Here is a 24,032-nt window from a genome sequence, read left to right as displayed (position 1 = left end):
GAAATAGACAAATCTCCATGTAGAATTCTAAATTATTTATGAAGATATTCCACCCTCAAATTAATGGGGCTTAACACCCCACTGCCACGGGGTAGCTGCACATTGTGACTTCCTTCCAAAGAGGATAGTGCATAAAGGGAGAAAAATGATAAATTCACAGAGGAGAAACCTGAAAAGCACTGCCTCAATCAGGTAACAAGATGAACGCCAACAGAGGTAAATGGCGATGCTAATATGTACCCTTGATACGATGAGATTGACACTTTACCTGTGTGCTCTTCCCCCAAAATTCAAAACCCCAATCTAATCATGAGGAAAACATCAGAAAATTCCCAAGTGAGGGACAATTTATAAAACACCTGACTCAAAACTCTCAAGGTCACAGAAAACAAGGAAATTCTGAGAAACTGTCACAGCCAAGAAGAGGCCAAGGAGACATGAAAACTAAGTGTAATATCCTAGATGGGACCCTGGAACAGAAAACGGACATTGGGTAAAAACTACAGAAATCTGGATAAAGTATATGCTTCAGTTAATAATAAGGTGCCAATATTGGTTCACTAGTTGCGACAAATGTAGTCTACTAGTAAGATGGTGATAATGGTTTACACGGGAACTCTGTACTATTTTCACAATTTTTCTGTAAAACTAAAAGCATTCTAAAATAAAAACGTTTATTAAAAAATAATTTTCAAGTACTTCGGATTATAGGTGATGACTTCTTACCTAAAAAATACAAAAATAACATCATGAAAAATAGAATCAGAAGCTTCATCTTTAACCTTGAACTAGCTACAAACTAAAACCAAAATCCTTTAAAAAAATATTCAGAAATTATTATGACAAATGGATTTAAATGAGGAAAGTGGCTACTACAACTTCATATGAGTTTCTCAAAATCTCAAGAAGAGGTTTTTTTCTTAAGGTCTGATATGGATGAAACTTTCCTTTGGTGATCTTTGATAGGGATGGTAGGCCAGGAGGGCAGCCCAGGAGAAGTGGGAGCGTAATTAAAAGCCTTCCAGACAACAAAAGGTCAGACCCAGAAGTCTTAACTGGTAAATCCTGTCAAACATTTAAAGAATAAATAATGTCCACTATTCAAATATTTTTTCAAAAAATCAAACAATGTGATTTATCCCACAAATGCAAGATTGGTTAAGCACTTGAAAATCAATTAACATAATGAACCAAAATGAATAGAAAAAGAACCAAAAACACATTATCATCGCAATAGATGCATGACAAACATTTGGCAAAATTTAGCACCCATTTGAGAGAAAAACATTCAACATAAAAGGAATAAAAGGAAAATTTCTCAAACTGATGATGGGCGTCTATATAAAATCTAGAGCTACTATTACACTTAATAATAAAAGGTGGAATTTTTTTCCCTAAGATCAGAAACAATGATAAAACTATCCAAACAAACTAAAAAAAAGAGTGAAGACACAGCTTACCAAAATCGGGATTCAAGGAGGTCATGTTATACAGATCCCACAGACATTAAAATGATAATCGACAACTACTAAAAGTTATGTGCAAATAAATTTGATGATTTAGATGAAATTGATCAATTCCTGCAAGACAAAGCCACCAAAATCATTCTAAAAGAAATAGATAATACCAATAGTCTAATAAGGAAATTGAATTTGTATTTAAAACCTTCCAAAAAGAAAATAACTCCATATCCTGAAGGTTTCACTGGCAAATTCTACCAGATTTTTAAGAAATAAGTAATCAAATTCTACACAATTCTCAAAATAGAAAACTAGGGTTATGTTTAGAGTTTCACTAGTCCTAACACGACACAGAAATTGGTTATCACTTCATTTATCACATGACATTCCTGAGCACCAACTCAGTACAAGCATTTGGTCAAGATACTTTATGTTCCCTAAAATTATTGTTAGTCCAGAATTTAATAACCCCTGAGATATCTGGATATTACGCTTTCCTGGATTACAGTTATCTCGGAAACTGACCACAGATTGTACTGGAAACATTATAAAGAGCCTGTAATTGTAATTACATGTGGTGTTATAGCAGAGTCCCTTCTCAAGTGTCCACAGACTTCACGTAAGGGACTTTGTGTCTGTGGCACAGACCTGGGTAAGGCCAAGGCTATCTATGGTGGTCGTTAAATTAGATTTCTTTTCCAAAGGCATAGATACCCTATACTTTTCTAAGTTTATGCTAATTTTGTGATGGCTCTGTGAATGGGTTGCCTGTTGATTTCTCTCCTAAGAGCGCCATAATTAATTAATCACATCCCAAGTTCACAGCATGTCCACACTACTTGCTGAATTCTGACTGGCGTGCTTGCTCCACTTACTGTTATGTTAAGGGTATACACATGTGCCTCCATGAGGTAAATACAGCAAGCGGACTCAGGCATCTCAGTCTCTCTCCATTTCTGCTGACATCAGAGACTTTACGAGAACAACCCTTCTCTCTCTAGATTATATTTTCAACTGGAAAAGAAAAAAAACTACAAAGATAATTTTATTTTTAAGATTCTAGCGCTTCTCTACAAATTTATTCTTCATGGAATGAGGAAGGGAATTTTTGGGGTCCATGGGGTGTGCCTTAGGAGAGCTATAACTCAGAATTCCGGGTGCTTAAAGATCAATCTCCAAATGCTTTACTAATTGTGTTGTGGTAGCAGATATATTGACCCAAGAATATTAATCTCAGTAAGTACAAGGCCTCAGACAATTAAAGGATGTAGCTTAGTTTTATTTTTTCTCTCTGAAAACCATGCCCTTCTAATTTTTTTACTCCAGGCTATTAATGGATATTTCTCGGTGTTTTATCACATCTTAACATAATAACTAATTCCAAGTATCTTACATTTTTCTATTTTCTGCTGCCTGCCTTCCACAATCAATTTTTTCTTAATTTAGTGTTTTTGTTTCATTAACAAGCAACAAAAACAAGTTGTAGATAAAGTAATAATAATAATAATGATACACTAAAAGGTTACTAATAAATTCACAAAATTAAAGGAAGACCTGAACATCATCATTTTAGGTAAAAGTGTAACTACAGTAGCTTCTGGATTTTGACAATTAGAAAATGATTGTTTAGGGGCATCATCTGGTCCACTTGATGTCTTTGGGGTTTTCTCTGACTACTATTGAGAGGCCCATAATATTTTTTATTTCCATTTGTAATCACGTATCAATGTATTAATCATGTGGGATCATCTATAATCATGGAGGATCGACTGAAAGCCGAATGGGTGCATTTGGTCAGCTGGACACTGTCAACAAGCTCAGGTCCATTGAAGAGTGGCTCCATTCTCCCCACACCACAGTAGACTTGACAAGGAAACAGAGGGCCGAGCAGAGTGACTTTTCTGGTATGCTCTTGCAAACAAGCACAGGTTTTTAACAGTTTCTCTTGTGGTGACCCTACATCTATGATTTATAATGATCTCACCTAAGTCTAATCCTCCTGAAAATCTCCTTTACCAGCTCTTCCAAGTCTTGTGGGGCTTATACTCCCACCCCATCGCATGTTTTGGTTTAATATTTCCCTTTTTCTAAGCATGCCCTGATCATAGTAAAACTTTCTACTTGATTACTCTGTAAGGGTGAAAAATAATTTCCATTAAAGTTAATGATGCGATATTATTAGCTAATTTAGCTAATTCAATTAAAGAAAACAAAGAAATATTAGTTTATGATTCTACCCTCACTATGGGTGTCTTTGGCTAGTTCTCTCACACTGCTATCTCTGTTGTTAAGTTCACAATCGCATTAGTGTCCTTATATAATATTATGTTCCAGAACCACAGTTTCTGGTACAGCACAGGCATATTCTTCACTTGTTGGAAACCCAATGCATCTAGAGATCCATCATACTTCCTGGGGCACAATGTTAGAAGAGCAAGATGTATAACCCTTCTTCGTGGCACTCCACTTCCACACCCTCTGAGAGCATTCTTCCACGGCCCAGGGAATTTTGATGAAGAGCAGAGTAAACTTTATACAATTGTTCTTAAGGCTAATACTAAATATACCAGGATCTTGGTTTTTGAAGCACACACAGCAATAATATGACACTGTTATTCTCTATAATTGTAACAGCCAAAACCTTATCCTGAAACTATAGACATCATGGGGTAGTGTTAATTCTAGGAATGAAAAACACATCAATATACACATTTGGCACATATACATATATATGTGTGTTTATATATATATATGTATATATATATGATTTGCATAGTTCTCATTTCAGGTTATGAGTCGAGAATTTTCAAAAACATATTCTGTATTTTTAGTATTTTGGCAAAGACTTTACTTAAACAATCCTTCTGGATATTATAACTAGAAACCAGAACTCTGTAGATGTATTGAAGGCAAGTTTCTAATGCCAAAATTGGTCAAAAAAGACAAGTATCACCTTTAAAAGAATACTATTTTTAAGGAAATTTAATTACATTTTGCAGCATCTCATGTCAGTTTGAAACATTTTATTCATATCTCCATTCTAACATTGAAGACCCAATAAATATCATCATTCTTTCCCTCCCAATTTCTAAACTAAGAAATGAAATATTTGACTTTAAAAATGTAGAAACAAAATGAAATCTTTACTGCTGATATAAAGTCTATTGAAGAATTTGGCTTAGGTGTGAGAGCCAAATGAGATTGCTAATCATCCACTCTCTAGTCGAGATTTTGAGGGCAGCCCACTGAAGGACAGATTGAGTGAACAAAGCAGGTGTTTTTTCTAGGTCTTTGTCTCCAATGGGCCAACACTTTTTCCACGTTCAAAATGTATACAGAGGAATTTCCCTAAATCAATGAACACAAATGAAAGTCAACACCATCATCAGGTAACTTGCTCCACCTCTACGGGAAGAGTACACGGATTTGGTCAGAAGCCAGAGACAGAGTCCCTCCTCTTCCAGAGGGGAAAGAGTAGTGTGGTGGCTTTGCGATGTGTTAACTTGTTAGGTTGAGCTATACTTCCTAGAATTCCCTATTCGGTTTCTGGTAAGGGTAGGACAGAGAGAGAATCTTGGGAGTTTTGGAGTGAACGGATGCAGCAGCCATTTTTTAACTCATACACATTGTGGCTAACCTGCTCATCTCATTGGCTCCAAGAGGTGGCTGAGCCTGCACCTGCTTTATCTTCCCCCAGATCCTCCTTCAGCTTTAATTCTCCTGAATCAAGAGCGAGTGTTCAGTTTTCTGATGAAGGGCCCTGGCTTCTGTAAGATACAGTAGTCAACAAGGTCAGAAACCACAAAAATTGACAGGAGTTTCTTTCCTTCTTTGTGGGGTTCCAGCCCATGCCTGTAGCATCCATCCCGTCCTTGATCTACTCCGTTTTATATTCTTCCTTCCTTCCTGACTGTCTGTGCTGTAGATTTAAAGATCCAGCAACAAATGCAGAGACAAGAGAGCCTTTCAGAGAAGGTTTAACAAGCTCCCATAATTTGTATAATTCCTATAGGGAATTACCTTAAGGATTTTTCTTTTCTAACATTTCCACGTCTCTGTGCTTTCAACCCCTTGGGTTATACCTTGAACTGATGTTCAACCAGAAATATGGCTTTCACCGCCAGGTAGGGGAACAGCAGTCTAGCAGGTTCCCACCTTCATAAATGTGCCCACACTTAACCAACTGTTTTCTCTTTGTGAATATTCAGAAGACTGTTTTTGAGCAATGGGATTTTTGTCCTTATGGATCAAACAATGAAAGAGGCATATCTACTGCAAGCGCATGTTGAACTCAGACTTGGAAATTCACTCCCTGTTTTATTTTGCTTCCCTGAAGATGTCTGTCTGCATTGTCCAACATAGACAATCATGTGTTTTGTCTACAATAAAATAAAAACAATCCTAAATATACTCTATAATCAAATGTTAAAGCCATGTCAAAAATGAAATGCCAGCAGCAAGAGACCCTACCTTGCTTAAAACATTCTATTATCAAATTTCCAAGGAAAAATTAAATCCGTCAATTAAATCCCCTTGCAAGTCAAACCGCAAAGACTGAAGGAGTTAAAAGAAAAAGATCAAAGTATTTTGATTGCGTGAGTTAAAATTCCAAAGGAATTAAAGTCAGATTTATTTTGCCCTAATCTAGTCAGTCTTAAATTGAGGACTTTTTGAAATGTCTTCAGCGTTGCCCAGCAGGTGCGTAAATGTGTACCCTTCAGGACCTCAGAAGGTAAATTAGTTCAATGCCATGTCTCTGATGTGCCTCATTTTGAGTCAGCGTCACAGTTTACTAGGAAACACAACAGCATCCCACCACTTTCTGCTCACCTATTGCTCTTAGTGAGCAAGTTAATGCCTAGTCTTTTAGAAGTAATTACAGGCTAATTTATCTTCCTATCATACAATATTAAGTACTGTCAAAGATAAATTCAGGGATTTAATGGTATCTGAGTACAGGAAGGTCAACAGAGACCTCAGGTTTTTTGTGTTTTTTTTTAATAGATTTTGTTTTTTGTTTTTGAGGAAGATTAGCCCTGAGCTAACATCTGCAGCCAATCCTCCTCTTTTTGCTGATGAAGACTGGCCCTGAGCTAATATCAGTGCCCATCTTCCTCTACTTTATATGTGGGACGCCTGCCACAGCATGGTTTGCCAAGGGCTGCCATGTCCGCACCAGGGGTCGAACTGGCAAACCCTGGGCCACTGAAGCAGAACATGCTCACTTAACTGCTGTGCCACCAGCAGGCCCCTATATTTTGTTTTTTAAAGCAATATTAGATTCACAGCAAAACTGAGCAGGGGATACAGGGATTTCCATATATGCCCTACCCTCACACCTGCACAGTCTCCCCCATTATCAACATCCCCCACCAGAGGGATATATTTACTATAATTGATGAACCTACCCTGACACATCATAATCACCCAAAGTCCATAGTTTCCATTAAAGTTCATTATTGATTTTTTACATTCCATCAATTTGGGCCAATGTATAATGACATGTATTCGCCATCATGGTATCATACAGAGTATTTTCTTTGCCCTAAAATCCTATTGCCTAAAAATCCTCTGTGCTCTGCCTATTCACCTCTCCCCTCCACCCCAACCCTTGGCAAACAACTGATCTTTTCACTGTCTCCATAATTTTGCCTTTGCCAGAATGTCATATAGTTGGAATCGTATGGTAGGTAGTCTTTTCAAATTCAGGGACATCTGAGTTGTGTCTCAATATTGCCAATTATGAATAAAGCTGCTATAAATATCCACGTGCAGGTCTTTGTGGGAACATAAGTTTTCAACTCCTTTAGGCAAAACCAGGGAGCACACTGCTGCATCATAAGACAAGAATAAATTTAGTTTTGTAAGAAACTATCAAACTGTCTTCCAAAGTGGCTGTAGCATTTTGCCTTCCCACCAGCAGTGAAAGAGAGTTGCTGTTGCTCCATATCTTTGCCAGCATTTAATATCGCTGTTCTGGATTTTGGCCATTCTACAAGGCGTGTAGTAGTATTTCATTGTTGTTTTATTTTGTACTTCTCTGATGATATATGACGTGGAGCATCTTTTCATGTGGGTTTATTTTCCATCCGTATATCTTCTTTGGTGAGGTGTCTGTTAAGGTCTTTGGCCCCCTTTTTTGATCATATTTGTCTTCTTATTGTTGAGCTTTGAGACCTCTTTGTATATTTTTTACACTTGCCAGAATGGCAGTCATTTTAGTCATTGTCCACACTCCATGTCCTGAGAAAATCATTTCAAGTGGGGGAAATATTTCAGCAGGAATTAATTTTGGCTCTATGAATTGATGATATCTTGGAGAAATCCTTCTATGCAGAGTGCCTTCCTTCTGTGAGAATGGAAGTTGAAACATTGTTGCATTCTTTAAAAGCAAAGGCATTTGTAACAATCACGTGGCCAGTTACCAGGTCTTACCGAGGTTTCTTTCCTTCCTATCTTTTCCCAATCTCTCAGTCTCCATTTCCATTATGTACTTTCCACTCAGAGTGAGGAAAAGAGCGAAGCTATAGAATAGCTTCTCTTCACATATTTGTCCATGTGCTACCACCCCCTCTCTCTCATGAACTGCATTTCCAGCCATTGAGAAGATCCCACAGCATTTTCCTACCTTGACCAACAGCCAATTGGAGGCAAAAGGCATGAAGCTCAGGTGTGAAATTAGGCACTATAGGTTAGTGTCCAGTGAGGTCTGTTGAATCTCATGTAATTATCACTACCTTAGTACCACAGCGCACATTAGGAAGACTATATGTATACAAGAGTTTTGGGCACTATTCTTATGTTTTAGAAACCTAACCTTTCTTACTGTAGACCAAAGACCTCAAATCTAAAACCTCAGAGGAAAGGAACACATTTGTTCATGCATGCACATGCGTGTGTGCGCACACACACATATAAACACACACATACATTTTGAGAAACCAGTTACTCTGCCTGTTCAATGCAGCAATGCAACAATAGGTGTCCCCAAGGTGCGATGATAGAATAACAAAATATACTTCTTAATAAAGATACTCTTTTTCCTTATATTTGACAAAACTAAGATTAAAATGCTTGATTTCACATTTCATCAAATAAGCAAACTTAAAATCAAATAAATTCTTAACTGAAGAACACATACATGCCTATCCATTTTTTCTCCTTTACTCACAACAATCCAACAAGGAAATTGTTTTTATTTACTTAACATTACACAAGAAGAAACAAAGCCTTGATGAGATTAAATAAATTATCCAAGGTCACACAGCCAGGAAGTGATAGAAGCACTATTTAATTGTAGGCAATCTATCTCCAGAGTGTGACCCTCAAACCAACATGCTGTACAATCTCATGAATAAAAATAATTCCCTGAGAAAGATAAAATAAATTGGACATTCTGACTCTGGTACAGATTACGACTTAAGTGTCTATGAAAACTCCAACTTGTGACATATCTTTTGACAGTCGCTAACATCAGTTCTGAGAAATTACTTGTATCATATTAGGCATCTGTATAGATTCAGGAAAACATATATTTTATTGACATTTTCAAAATGGTACTGTTTTTAAAACTCTATTGCAAATTGTTAGGCCAGAAATCAATGATGTATTAAGCGGGTTAATGCAGGCAGTATTGCAAGGTCTTAAAAAGGGCCGACACTATTGTTAGTAGATAAATTATGTAAGCTTGGTCATGTACATCTGTTGATTTGCCAGATAACTAATTAAAATGCATTAAAGCCATGATGCTGTTTAAAGGCATATTTTGTGATTTCATAAAGTGTCATTTATCTAGTTTAAACCATACTTGTTTTGATCTGCTGCATCAAAATCACGAAAGGCATAGATTTTGCATATAAATGCAGCTCTAAAGAAGGGGTATGTGTTTCTTTTGACCTTACCTTGAATGGAACATAATCTATTTTGACTGACATTATAGTGGACAAAAAAAATGGCATGCCTGATATGTCAATTTTGATTCTTTTCAAGGAGTTATTCGCTTTATATTTATATAAACAGTTACATTCAATCTCTGACAAAAGTCCTCGTAATAGTATTATGATCTAACATTTATTAAGTTTTGATATGTACTAGGCAAATTTAATTTCTTAATATATATGTAAATCATTTTATACCCAAATCATTTACAACTGAAAACAACCCTTTGGAATATGTACATTGTTATCCTGATTTTGCAGAAACAAAGCTGGTGAAACGTGATCCTGCTAGTAGGAGGAAGACTCGAGATGACCAACCCAGGCGGCCTAGGAATCTTCATTTTTTCAAGAGACAACAACAAAATGAAATAGACTTTACATTCCCACAGTAAAATCGTTAACGTTATTTAAACGCTTTAAGATATTTGAAAATATCACTAATTCTTATCCTATTCTACTAAAGATAGCTCTACCAAAGCCAGAAAAAAATTGTACACAGCTCTCTCTTCTAATCTGAGGACCAGCAATGCTGTGAATTCGGGCAGGAACACTTAGATTGGCTCACAGCAATGGTCTCTCAAGGAATCCAGGTGGTTCTGACATGACCATGTTACGGAAAGCAAAGATGAGTCAGACTTTAACAATACTGAAGAGGCTTACAATTAAGACAAAATTAATTCATACTTTGAAATACATCTTTTCGCCTAGCCTTACCTACTCTTTTGGAAGAAGAGATTTTTTTTTTAAGTTAAAACACAGGAATGCCTTATTTTGCTCAGGAAATATTATCTACACATAGCAAAGTTTCAAAATGAATTAACTCAATCATCTTCCCTTGGAAATAAATGACATCACAATATTATTTTCAACAGGGATTTTATATTGCACAATCTGCTCTCAACTGTGAGATAATATTGAATCTACTAAATTGGACTTTAATTCTACAAATTTTACTCTGATAAACATAGATAGGAAGAAAGCAATTGTTTTTCTTTTCTTTTGCCTTTTTCTTTTTTTAAAAAACGAGGTAAAGAAGGAGAGTAAGATGTATGTTTCCAACCTCAGCCAGATGTTACTTTTTCCCTAACCCTCTAGAAAGGAGAGTTTGTATCTATCTGTCTGCACACATATTTGTAATCACATGTAGAGTTTGGGGCGCTGTTCTTATGATTTTTGAAACCTACCTAATCTGTCTTATTGTAGACCAAAGTTCTCAAATCTAAAACCTCAGAGGAAAAAAATACCTTTATTCTTATATGTACACAAACATACACACAAACACACACACACTTTTCCTATGAAGAATTGACGAGACAATAAGAAAAATGTTCCTTGATTTATCACTTGTTCTTTCCAATATTTGATACCAGGTAAAGACTGACCATGGCAGCACTGCATCTCACATCATGGGTGGTCCTGAAGAATCATGAAAAAGCACAATACTCTAATAAACAGAACCTTTAGCAGTCACTCTGCCTGGCAAATTTGCCCCTAAAGAGACAGAGCTAGAAGAATTTATTCATGAGCAGTTGCTATCGGTTTTACTTCATGACGAAGCACTCACCAGAAAAGGTGGAAACATTAGTAGTAATAAGGAGGTGTGGAGAAGAATTATGTGAATAGACTTCCACGAATGGGCCAATGACTATGCATGTATTTGTGTCTTATGAGAATGCTCACCCAAGTAGAAGAAGAGATTTTCAATTATCAGATGGACAAGATAACCCTTTCTGTTAATAATGTCTGCCAGGCTCATTACTCAGCCATCCCAACAATTGCTCAATGCGCTCAAGAAAGATGGAGCTTATGCATGAGCTTGAACATGTGGGCTTCACCTCATTAAAACTGATCTTGCCATTGTTGATGACCATTCTACCCACCAACAGCAGAGATGAAGTTAAGGACCCAGTGTGAAACCATTCCTGGAGGGACTGGCCAGCCATCGAGAAGCAGGCTGAATACATTAGAGATGCAGCGCTCATGTTTTGTCTTTACTGGAAAGTATAATTAACGTGCATATGGAGTTGTTTTTTCTGCCAGTAATTCTTCCACCTGCACAACCATCTATGGAATTACTAAATGCCATATTCACCATCTTTATATCCTTAAAACCATTATTTTTGACTGTGTAATAAATTTTACAAGAGGAGTGAGAGAGTGAGAAAAAAACGTATAGCCAGGGTTTCACATGTCCCTCCATGTGTCTCATCACCAAGAAGTAATTGGCCAGATAGATTGGTGAAATGGTCTAGTGAAGATTCAGTTGTGGCACTGGCTAGTGGGAGTTGGTGTTCTGTTCAACAAGATTTAGAATATGTTCTGATACAAATGATCGATGGTGCCGTTTCCCCACTAGCCAGCATAGATGGAGGAGTCAAACCAGGGATGAAAGAGGAAGTGCCTCATTTCTCTACTATTTCTATGAAATTGTGTGTGTGTGTATGTGTGTGTGTGTGTGTATTGGCTCCTATTATTAAAAGCTAGCAGTTGGTAGTTTAGAGGGCTTCATTCTGAAAAGAAGAATGCCTTCTCCATAACAGACAACCATGTTTCTATTGAACTGAAGTGGAGACCTCTACTATCTCTATTGGGATCTTCTTCCATTAATACAAGATAATTCTACATGCCAGTCTTATTACCAACAGTAGATTGGGTTGATGCTAAATAACAGGGAGTCATATTTTAAGAAACCAATGAACTCTCTGTGTGGGTGAGGGTTATCCTTAATATGCCCAGTCGTAAAAGTTAATAGAAAACAAATAAAATCCAGTTTAGGCAGGATTAATAAGAACTCTGAACCTTCAGAAATGAGAGTTTGGATCACCTCAACTGGTAAATCACCATGAGTAGCTGAGGTACTTGCTGAGACATTAGCTCAGAGTAAAGCAAACCTGGGGTTGCTAGTGAAAGAAGGAGATAATGAATACCAAATACCGCTTCATGACTGCCTGTAAAATGAGAATTGTAGTAGCAATAATTTTATTATCCTTTGTTTTGTTAGGTAGATGTTTGAAATATTAACCAATGATACATTTTTTTCTTGCCCTTTTTCTATTATTTTACAAAAGGTGTGATGATGGCAGTTAACTTTATAATTTACTCTTTAGGTTACAGGCTATCAAAGGGTAAGTTGTGGTTGATCCAGAGAAGGAAGCAAAAGACAAATGCATTTATGGTTCTCCCTCTTGGGGAAGTGGCGCGTACCATCATCAAACAAAAGACAGTTGTATCACGTTAGGAAGACACATGATGTGGTTTTATTATTTTTATTGGCAGATTAAATTTAAGTAGAAAGGCGTACTTGGATGTTGAATTGAGAAGCTGAGGGACTGTCTCAGATTGTTTCGTTATCACCTTGATATCATCCCACCCCTTTTTGCAATGACATCTACAAAACAGGAGAAAGATTCTGGTAAGTTAATTTCTAGAATCCATTTTTCATAGAATTCTGGTGTGATGTTTGGAATGCAGAAGAAAGGGAGAAGACTTTTTTTCCAATGGCAGTACTGGGATAAGATTTAGCCATCCAGGTGTGGGGTTTACATTGCGACAGGCCTTCTACATGAGTCACTCACATCAGTGCTGTGGGCACCCTCCATCATCCGAGGCAGTTTTCAGTGCTTTCTGTAGCCTTCTACTTTCCAGAAAGCAACAGTGGTCTTCCATGAACATTGTTCTTCCAACCTTTCAATATTATTTATTAATTTTATTTGTGATAAGATTATCTATTTATCTATCTGTCAATCTCTCTGTCTATCTGTGTGTCATCTATCTAATAAAATTAGCCTTTTTGTTTCTTGAAATGGAGATTGTCACTGAGCTAACATATGTGGCAATCTTTCCCTATTTTATGTGGGATCTGGCCCCAGTGTGGCTTGATGAGCAATGCTAGGTCTGCTGGGTCACAAACTTGTGAACCCCGGGCCACTGAAGTGGAGTGAGCAAATTTAACCACTACACTGCCAGGCTGGCCCCTAAAATTAGCCATTTTTAACTGTACAATTAGTGGCATTAATTGCATTCACAATCATCCATTCCAGATGTAATCATCACCACTATCCCCCCAACTTTTTTTTATCATTTCAGATAGAAACTCTGTAGCCATGAAGCAATAATTCCATATTCTCTACTCTCCTCTACCCTTGGAAACCTCTAATCTAATATCTGTCTGCAAATTTAACTAGTCTAGATATTTCATATAAGTGGAATCATAATATTTGTCCTTTTGTGTCCGGCTTGTTTAACTTAGTATAAAGTTTTCAGGGTTGATCTCTGTTATAGCATCTATCAGAATTTCATTCCTTTTTATGAGTGGATAATATTTCACTGTATGCATGTGCCACACTTTGTTTATCCATTCGCCTATTAATGGACTTTGTATCATTTCCACCTTTTGACTCTTGTAAATAATGCTGCAATGAACCCTGATGTACAAGTATTTATTTCAGTTTCTAGTTTCAATTCTATTGAGTATATGCCTAGGTGTGGAATCGCTGGGTCATATGGTATTTCTAGGTTTAGCTTTCTGAGGAACCACTAAACTATTTTCCATGGGGCCTGTACCATTTTACATTCCCACCATTACTGTACAAGAGTTCCAATTTGTCCACATCTTCATCATCCCTTTTGCTTCCTGTTTTTTTTTTAAACTAGTTATAGTCATCCTAGTAGATGTAAAGTGATAACTCATTGTGGTTTTCATTTTCATTTCCTTAATAACTAATGATGTTAAGCATCTTTTCATGTGGTCACTGGCCTTTTGTTTATCATTTTTGGAGACATATCTATTTAAGTCATTTGCTCATTTTTAAATAGCGTTATTTGTCTTTTTTATTATTGAGTTGTAGGAGTTCTTTAGTAGTAAATTAGTAGTATTTATTTGTAGTATTAGTGTATTCTACATAGTAAACTGTTATTAGACATACAATTTGCAAATATTTTCTCCCATTCTACAGATTGTCTTTTCACTTCCTTGATAATGTCCTTTGATATCTGAAAGTTTTTATGTTGATGAGGTCCAGTTTGTCTGTTTGTTTTGTTACTGTTCCTCATGCTTTGGTATCATATCTAAAACTCTATTGCCAAAGTCCAGTCACCAGGAACTACTCCTACATCTTCTTCTAATAGCTTTCTGGATTTAGCTCTTATACTTAGGCCATTGATCTATACTGAGTTAATTTTTGTATCTGATGTGAGGTGGAGATAACTTCATTCTTTTGCAGGTGGAAATTCAGCTCTCCCAGAACATTTGTTGAAGAGACTATTCTTTCCCCATTGTAAGAGCTTGAAACTCTTGCTGGAAATCAATTGGCCATAAACGTATGGATTTATCTCTGTACTCTCAACTCTATTCCACTGATCTATATCTATCGTTATAGACATACGGGCAAGGCCATGTTCCTTTGTAAGTAGATTCGTAGGATCTTTTAAAGTCAGGAAGTGTGAGTCCTCCATTTTTTTTTCCTCTTCTTCAGGATGGTTTTTGTTATTTGGGGGCCCATGTAGTTCCATATGAATTTGAAGATTGGCTTTTCCATTTCTGCAAATGAAACTGTTAGGATTTGGTAGGGACTGCATTAAATGTGCAGATTACTTTGGGTAGCACTGTCGTGCTAACAACATTAAGTCTCCCTGTATGTGAATACAGGATGTTTCTCCATTTATTTAGGTCTTCTTTAATATTGTTTTTGTAGTTTTCACTTCCTTGGTTAAACTTATTTCTAAGTATTTTATTCTTTAGATGCTATTGCAAATGGAATTCTTTTCTTAATTTACTTTCTATATGTTCATTGTTAGTATATGGAAACACAATTGTTTCTTGAGTGTTAATCTTGTACCCTGCAACTTTGTTGAATTTGTTTATTAGTTCGAAAAGCTTTCTTGTGCATCGTTTGCGAAAATCTACATCTAGTATCAAGTCATTTGCAAATAGAGATAGTTCTACTTCTCCTTCTGCAATTTAAATATCTATTATTTCCTTTTCTTGCTCAATTGTTTTGGCTAGGACTTCCAGTGCAACGTTGAACAGCAGTGGTGAAAGAGGATATTCTTTTTTTGTTGTTATCTTAGGGACATGTTCAGTCTTTCATTTGAGTCTTGTTAGCTGTGGATTTTTTATAAATGTTTTTTGTCGTGTCAATGAATTTTCCTTCCTTTCCTAGTTTTCTGAGTATTTTTATTATGAAAAGGCATTTGGATTTGTCACATAAATTTTTGCATCAATCATGATGATCATGTGTAAAAACACTTCTATTAATGTGACTACATTGATTCTGTTGATGTGACTCCATTGACTGATTTGCTTATGTTGAAGTGCCATTGCATTGCTGGGATAAATCCCATTTGTTGACGGTGTATAATCCTTTTAACGTTCTGTAGGATTTGGTTTTCTAGGATTTTGTTGAGAATTTCTATGTCTACATGTATAAGGCATATTGGTCTGTGACTTTCTTTTCTTATCATATCTTTGTCTGGCTTTACTTTCAGGGAAAGGGTAGACTCAAAGAATGAGTTAGAAATGTTTCTTCCTCTTCTACTTTGAAGAGTTTGAGAAGAGTTAGTACAAATTCTTCTTTAAATGTGTGACAGGATTTACCAATAAAGCCATCTCGTCCTGGAATTTTCTTCGTTGCAATGAAATGTTTTTAAGCACCTAATTCCCTGTACTTGTACCTTAAAATCCTTGGGGTGTTCTGTTTGGTTTTCTTTTTCTGACTGATGCTTGAAGCAGAGGATCCTACTTGACTATCAGTAAGTTGGTGGATTACAGCTGTAAGAATTGTTAAAAGATAGGAAACAATGGTAACAGTATATCAAGATGTACTCAAACCTTTCATCTAGGAAGCCATTTGACTCTTACTTTCATACAGGTAAAATTATGAGTAGAGTATTAAGTATATTAGAGAAGTTGCTTCAACTTTTACCCAAAAGTTTTAGGAGACCGCTGACACATGAATAGTCCCCATGTGGACTCTGACCATAAAGCTACACTTCATTATTTCGCCATGTTTATGTTCCCATCATCTAACACTTTGGTGAAAAAAGTCTACTGATGAATTTTGAAGGAAAGACAACAATGTAATTAGTTGTCACATTCCCTATTTATTAATGAAACAGTGAGAAAAATAAACAAAAAAGATTAGTTTATTATTTATAAATTAACAGGACTCCACGTTTTCATCAAAATTTTTAAAAATCTCACCCATTATTCTTTTTAGATCACAAAATATAACTGATTTAGCACGTTCTTTAAAGATCTATTACTGATTCATGTGTAAAAAAATTTCAGCTATAAGTGAAAGAAACTGTCTTTTAAAGAAGTAAATTTGAGAACTTGATTCTACTAAACAATTTAAACACGAGCTGAGGCAAATTTTCGACCTTTCTGATTGATCTATCTAGCGGGAGACAGGTTTGAGCATCGCTGAATGCAGAGTTTCAAATAATGGCATGGTACAATTTTTCCCCGCTATCCAAGAGTTCACTTTAAGCCACTTGTCTTTTATGATATACCTACATTAGCACCTGCTTTCGCCACGAAAGAAATCTGAAGAGGATTTCGCTTTTACAAAAAGAGGGAAAAAGCGAAAATAGCGCCCAGCATCAGTTTTGCTGCGAGCCAGCCAGCGCTTATAGAGGCAGCGCGCGCCCCGAGCATGGAGCATCGAGCTACGAGAGAGCGGACGCCAAGCCCCTCCGGTCGCTGCACTCAGCATCTCTGCGTTAAGCTGCCAAGGTTTTGAACTGTCTGTAAGCATCTGTGCTTTATCTGGATCTATTTTGGTAGGTTATTTTTTGGGTCTGGGAACACTCAAAAAATTTTCAGGTATAAATTAATGGTAATTGTTTCTTGGCTTTATGTCATTTTGACTTACAAAAGCTTTCAGATAGCGGGAGAAACCTCTATCTGATTTTTGCTCGCAAATTTTGATTCTGTGTTCTTCTGTCAATGTTTCTTTATTAGTAAGTGATTTCCACATGACAGATCTGAGCAGATTTACGGCTTTTCTGTGCCTCCAGGTCTGGCACTTGTAACAGATGGGAAAAAGTGCACGTGATGAGGTGTTACAGCCATATGAAAAGGAAGATCCACAAATACACGATTTCTCTATCTAAAAGAGACAGAGGCTCTGCAACGAAAGGTGGCAGTGAGCAGTAAATCCTTCAAGTGCTCCATCCCTGTGGAATAGTCCCGGGATGTCAAGGAAGGCCCTGATTCTGAGGCTGGAGCAAGTGTGTCAGGGGCCCCTAAACTTGCAATACTCATTCTCTCGGGCCCCTGTGTGTGGCGAATGCTCTTCTGTTTGTGCCAAAGTCATCCTCAAACCCCGGCATTCCACGATAGCCTGCTCAGGTAGGGAGAGTTCCACGAACAGCATAGGCTCCTCATTTCCAGTATGGAAAAGTCCAGGTTGAACAAAGAAGTAGCAGACACCTCGAATATAAACCAGAAAAGAATTGGGTGTCCCAAGCAAAGTTTCTTTTCTGCTAACCACTTGCGGAAAAGAAAAGAAAAAGATTTAAAAGTGGTGTTGTGTATGCAAATAGCAGAAGCAGAATAATATTATAAAAATATTGCTTCATTTAGACACACAATCTTATATGTGGAGGTATCTACATCTTAGTTGGCTCATGTGTTTGTTTACCATCATATTCTAGTGCTCTTTACCTTTAGATTGACTAGAAATGAAAATCTGGAGGGAGAGGACCTAGTTAAATTGATTTACATGGGGAACGTGGATGAATTTTGAATCTAGAAAAGAAAAAAACTACAAAATAATGCAAACTGAGGATCTGCCATTATACCAAAAATTGGGGATGAGAGCAAAACTGAGTGACAGGGAATTTATGTAGTTGTGTAATAGCACCTATGTGAATACATTATCCTCTTTATTCCATGAAATATCCAGTAAAATTAATACGTATGTCTGAACTCTGTGGAGTGAACTTATTTTTGGAGAGGTTTCAATAAATTTATTAGTTTTTTTCTGAGCCGTTTATGACAAATTAAGAGGTTACTCATAAGGGTACTATCGTATTTACATTTATTTTGGCTATCCTGAAGAAATGGGATGGATCCCACCCCCAGTTTAGTTTGGATGTTAATACTGATGATCACACACACACACACACACACACCCCTCTCAAGATAGTATGAAAAGGTTTATTACAAACAGAATGAGGCTTTCTGGGAGAGCAGAGCATACCTCCTAAGCTGATCTGAAAATATCCTGAGAAACAGCAATAAGTAACAACTGTTTTGAGGTTTTTACTATGGTTAGGTGTTGGGGCCAGAGTTCGAGTTCTCATGAGCAGGAAGGGACTGGCATGGTTTGACTCTCTTGGAGACACCAGAGGAAGGCGTTTCAGGACTTATCAGCTCAGATTTGGAGCTGAAAGGACAGAGGGGGCAATGAGGCTTAAAAGCCATAAGCCATCAAATATCAATATATGCAGTTATACTTTTTATTACTGTGTTATTCTGCAAGTAAGGGATACTCTGACTAATAAAAATATTCTTGTTTTATGTACACAAGAGATTAAACTTATGTGGAAGGATTATGAGAATGTCTATGCTAACTATTGAAAAAATAATTGAAATAGAAAATTTTTCTATGAATCCAAGTTATCCAAGTAAATTCTAACACAGAAAATCTGTTAATCAGCAATAGCTAAAATGAAAAAAGAAATCTACCCCCAAATAACATTATAACATTTGGTTAAAGCAGTGTTCTGGGAAATTTCTACTAGATCTTAAAAAAAGAAAGAGATCATGACTATGCTAACATTTTTTCCATAACATACATTAAAATATTTCCAAATTTTTCTTTAATACACAGCACATAAACAGCAATAAGCAATATCAAATTAGAATTAATTTGATGAAATAACAATTGGGTGTGTTAGGATTTCTTGAGAAGAAAGGGAGGAGGTGAAGGAGGAAGAGGGGGATGAAAGTTAATGGGAGAGAGAGGTATGATCTGAGGTACTTTTGTGCGTTATATCATTTGATTTTTACAACATCCTTATGAGAAAATGCTGTGATTATTACTCACATTTCACAGGTGCATGAACTTATCCTATCTGAAATAGAGCTGGTAAGGAGAGGGGCAGAGCCAAGACAAGAATACATTTCTATACGATCCCCAAAATCACGTTGACAAAGATGTGTGTCGTCTATCTATCATTGAATGAAAAGTGGGCCTTAAATGATTTCATAAAATACAAGGGTTTATGAAGGAATCTTTCCATACATGTATCTACACATTGTATATATTTACCTATATAATCTTACGTTTACAATTATACTGAGAAATGTATGTAAGGACAAAATGAAAATAAGATTACATACCAAAATACTAACTGTGTTTACGTTTGGATATTGGAATGAAATTATTTTATTTTTTGAAAACCATAATTTTTATTTTTACTCATATACACTTACTACTCAGGGTCTTCTGTTTATTGAAAAATGAGGAAAATGTTAAATAGAAAACTACAAATGCCCATTTGCTTTAGAAAATTGTAGATATATGTCAGCCAAGTTCCATATTTTTATATAGTTATTCCTCAATAATTCAACAATTAAAAGTCCAGTTTAATAACTACTCAAGTCCTATGTATCTTTTCTCTTAACCCAATCCACTTTTGATGTTATATTAATTTAATTGAAAGTAATTATGTGTAACTCTTGAACACCTCATTAAATTAAATATAGGGGTTTTTATTTTTAATTCCATGATGAAGACTGTACCTTTAAAACAATTATTAAAGCATCAGTTACTTGTAGACATTTTACTAGCAAAGTTTCCTTTTACTGATAAAATAGGCCATTCCTCATTATTTTCTTCTTCATCCTTGCCAGCATGTCCTCTATCTGCTAAGGCTTTGACTTAATTAACATAATTAACTGAGTCTTCGTTTGTAGGACCTCAGCAGCTTCTGTGTAACAAAAATGATAGAATATATTTGATGTGTTATTTTTACATTTATTCTAATTAAAATTCACTCACTTCTTTTAAAAGAAAGTGCTTTTTATCCTTTCTATTCTCTCTAGTAGACTTACTTTTTTTTTTTTGCCGCACAGACACAGGTTTTCATGACTTATCACAATTGGAAAGGGCTATTCGTGTGCCATTTTAGTTTAATCAAAAATATTGTGAGCTTCAGATCAGCCCCTAACCATTAGAAATGGCAGTACAGAATAATTGCATCAAATTGATTTGGGCTTTCCCCGAAATTTAAAATGCCGATATTACTTAAATTTTGTGACATTTGGCCAACAGTTGTTTACAGCTTGCCTGATCATTAGTGACAGATTAGCTAAACAAAGGCTTCAAATTTGTTAAATGTTTTAGGAAAAAAAAATACTACAGAATAAAATTTGAAATGCATGTTATAGGTTCCTTGAATTTTTTAAAATTTATATCTTTATCACACTTACACGTATTTCTCAGAAATGTAACAGTGGTACTCTGCATTTGTTCTTTGGTGAAAAGAAGGAAAGAATTTTAATAGATATGCATTTTTACTATCATTGTTTCCAAATAAAGTGAAGCCAAATTTTTAAGGGTAATATAAGTTCAGAGTAGAACATTAGACCCAAATCTATGCTATTGCATGTTTCTAATTTATCTTTCTAAGCAAGTTGTAAAGCTTTTTCAGATTAGGTATTTTGTTTTATCTTGGACTTACTTCTGGCAACGAACTGAATGTCTTGAATATAGCACGAAATACAGGTTGAAATCAGAGAGCTATTCATTTTTATTAGATAATAGAGTGGTAACTGGCGGTAGTATTTCTCATTGAATAGGGATGTGATAAAGAATGATCTCTCTGAGAAGTTTAAGTTTTATTTTGAGTCTAGTATCAAATCCATTGTGAATCATTGCTGTGGAGATGCAAAGCCTTCTTTTTTTCTATTTAATGTGAGATATGATATATTGTATATTTCGGCACAATATTTGGCCAGTGAGTGTATCTTAACTGTCAATTCTCCTCTCTTGATTCACAAATTATCTGCAGTCATTTCACCTTTTGGTGGCAGTTTTCATTCTTGTTCTCATTGGTGCAAAGGCTTGAATTTTTCCCAAAGTGTTATCTTTCTAAGTAATTCTGTGTGCTGTAGACCTACCCAGTGACTAGGGCTAGGATATTTTGGCATCCCTATCTACCTGTCCTCCTTCCTTCCCAACAGAGTTGAACTCCCCACTGATTGAATTCCTCAAAGTTTTAATAGCATAAGGGGGGACTTGCATCTCCTTGGCTTATTTAATATGAAACGGTCGATTAGAGTAGGACTTCAGGAATTGTAGGTTCTACTGATTTATTTTGCGGAGAGACAAAGTTTAGTAAGAGTAGAGATTATATATATATATATATATATGGCCAAGTTTCCATAGTTCAACATAGCTGTCTCTTATTTGCTATACATTTTAATGAAAACTATAAACAATGTCTAGCCTTAAACATATTCAATATCACATGTATTTTACCTTTTACCTAAAAAAGAATATGGTGTGCATACTACTTGGGAAAGTCCCCAAATTATGGTTGCGACCACCACCCTCTTTTGTTCAAAGGTTAGAGAAAAAAGTGCAGGGGTCACTTAAAACGTTATGTACCCATTCATTTTAATGTTTGTCAATTGATATTTTTTGACAGCGATTTGCATTGTCTTTCCGTATTTTATCTTCTGTAACTTCCTTTTACATGGTCATTGCTACTTTTAACACTAAATAACAGGGTTTTTCCTTAGGTAATCTCCACACAAAGGTGTGCACTATTAACTTGAGATGGATATTTGGGATGCATTTCAAGTAAAATTTGTTTGTTAAATATGCCTATTTGTTGGGCATATGGTATCGAGATATTTAATGCATTCACATGAATTATTTTTATTGTTTTTTGTTTGTTTTTTGCTTTGCTTTAGAAGGCTTGGAGCATCTCACGTTATATGTATATATTAGTCTGTATTTTGCTTTAGTTTATCTATATTATAACTATTCTGGAATATACTCTGTTATATTCTGTGAGGTAGGATTCTAACTAATTTTTCCCCCAAATAGTTAATAAATTATCCCAGTACCATTTATCATATGGCCTGTAGTACTGTTGCTGACTTGAAATGGCATCTGTCCCGTGTACTGAATGTTTACATGTGCTTAGATCTGTGTCTAGCACTTTCACTTGGTCCCATTGACTTTTGTCTTTCTGGTGATAGTACCTCTCTGTTTTAGTTACTGTTGCCTAGTAGTAAGATGACATCTCTGGCAATGAAAGTGTTCCCTTGGTCTTATTTCTTTATTTTACTTTTATATATTGAATTACGTATAAATTATTAATAATTTTTCTACTTTTTCTTTAAGTATCTACCTATTTATCTATATAAATGTCCAGAACTAATCAGATCCTAGCACTTGAAGTTTGTCTAATATGAAGCTTTAATAAAAAGGAGGAGCAAATAATACAGTTTGAAGGTAAAGTAGAATATTATTATTTGTGGACATCTCAACATGTGAATATACACAGTTGTGAATGGCATATTTCCTAGTTGATTGGGATTTTTATTGACTATAAAATAAAATGTTTGAAGGATGAATTAATAACAGTTTATAAATGTAAAGTATAAGATATTGAGTTTTTGCTTTAGAGGTACAAAACATGCTCTGCTATGCTACGCTATGATATTTCATGGCATCGTATTACCATGCACTGTAATTGGTAAGCATTAATAGACACACACACATACAGACACACACATACACACACATAGCATCATGCTCTCCTCTTTTTCTTGATGTTGGGCTTTCTTTTCTTTTTTAATGTATAAGATTGTAATATTTTGTTAGGAGATAGAACCTCCTTAAAAAGGTCATTGAATTGTCCTTAGGAGTTTCCATAAAAAGTTGGTATATTAAACTTTAAGATATTATAGATACACAGTTGTTTAGAATTTTGAATAAACATTCACTTTGTTCTAAATCTAATACCAGCTATGGTAATAAAAGTTACCATCATTTTTAACATTTAGATTTTTTTAATTAAATGTCAATTTTCTAAGTTTTGGGGAGAAAAATTATATTGATCAGGAGGATGTACTCAACACCAAATCCCAAATCCCATAAGTAAGTGACACATTTTAGATTTTTACAGTAGGAAAATATGTGAAATGTCAAATACTAAGAACAGAAATGTTCCCGTGTATTTTAGAAATTATCAAATATCATGGAATATATGCTTTATGTTCTAAGTTTGTACAAGGATTTGTTTTTATTTTTTTCCCCTCAATGTTCTTAAAACAGAAGGTATCAGTGAATCTGCTCATAAAGTCACTAAAAGTTACCTCAAATATTATGGAAATTATCAAAAATTATGGAAACCCACCATTATGTGCTTTGTATGTCAAACATATGTAGTTTCATTAATAATCCAATATTATTATGTAAATCAACTAATCATGTACTGAAGAAAGTGTACCCTGCTTCAGCGTATATACAAATATATTTTTTTATCTTATATCGACTTGCAGCTTGGAGTCTATGTTCTGACTCACATATTGACTCAAAATGAATCCGAGGCTGCTCCGTGGTTGCACCCAGCATGCTCTTGATGCCCAGCACACGATCTGCACTCT

This window comes from Equus caballus, chromosome 20 (assembly GCF_041296265.1).
Source record: "Equus caballus isolate H_3958 breed thoroughbred chromosome 20, TB-T2T, whole genome shotgun sequence".
Classification (NCBI taxonomy): Eukaryota; Metazoa; Chordata; class Mammalia; order Perissodactyla; family Equidae; genus Equus; species Equus caballus.
Note: the sequence above shows the minus strand (reverse complement) of the source record.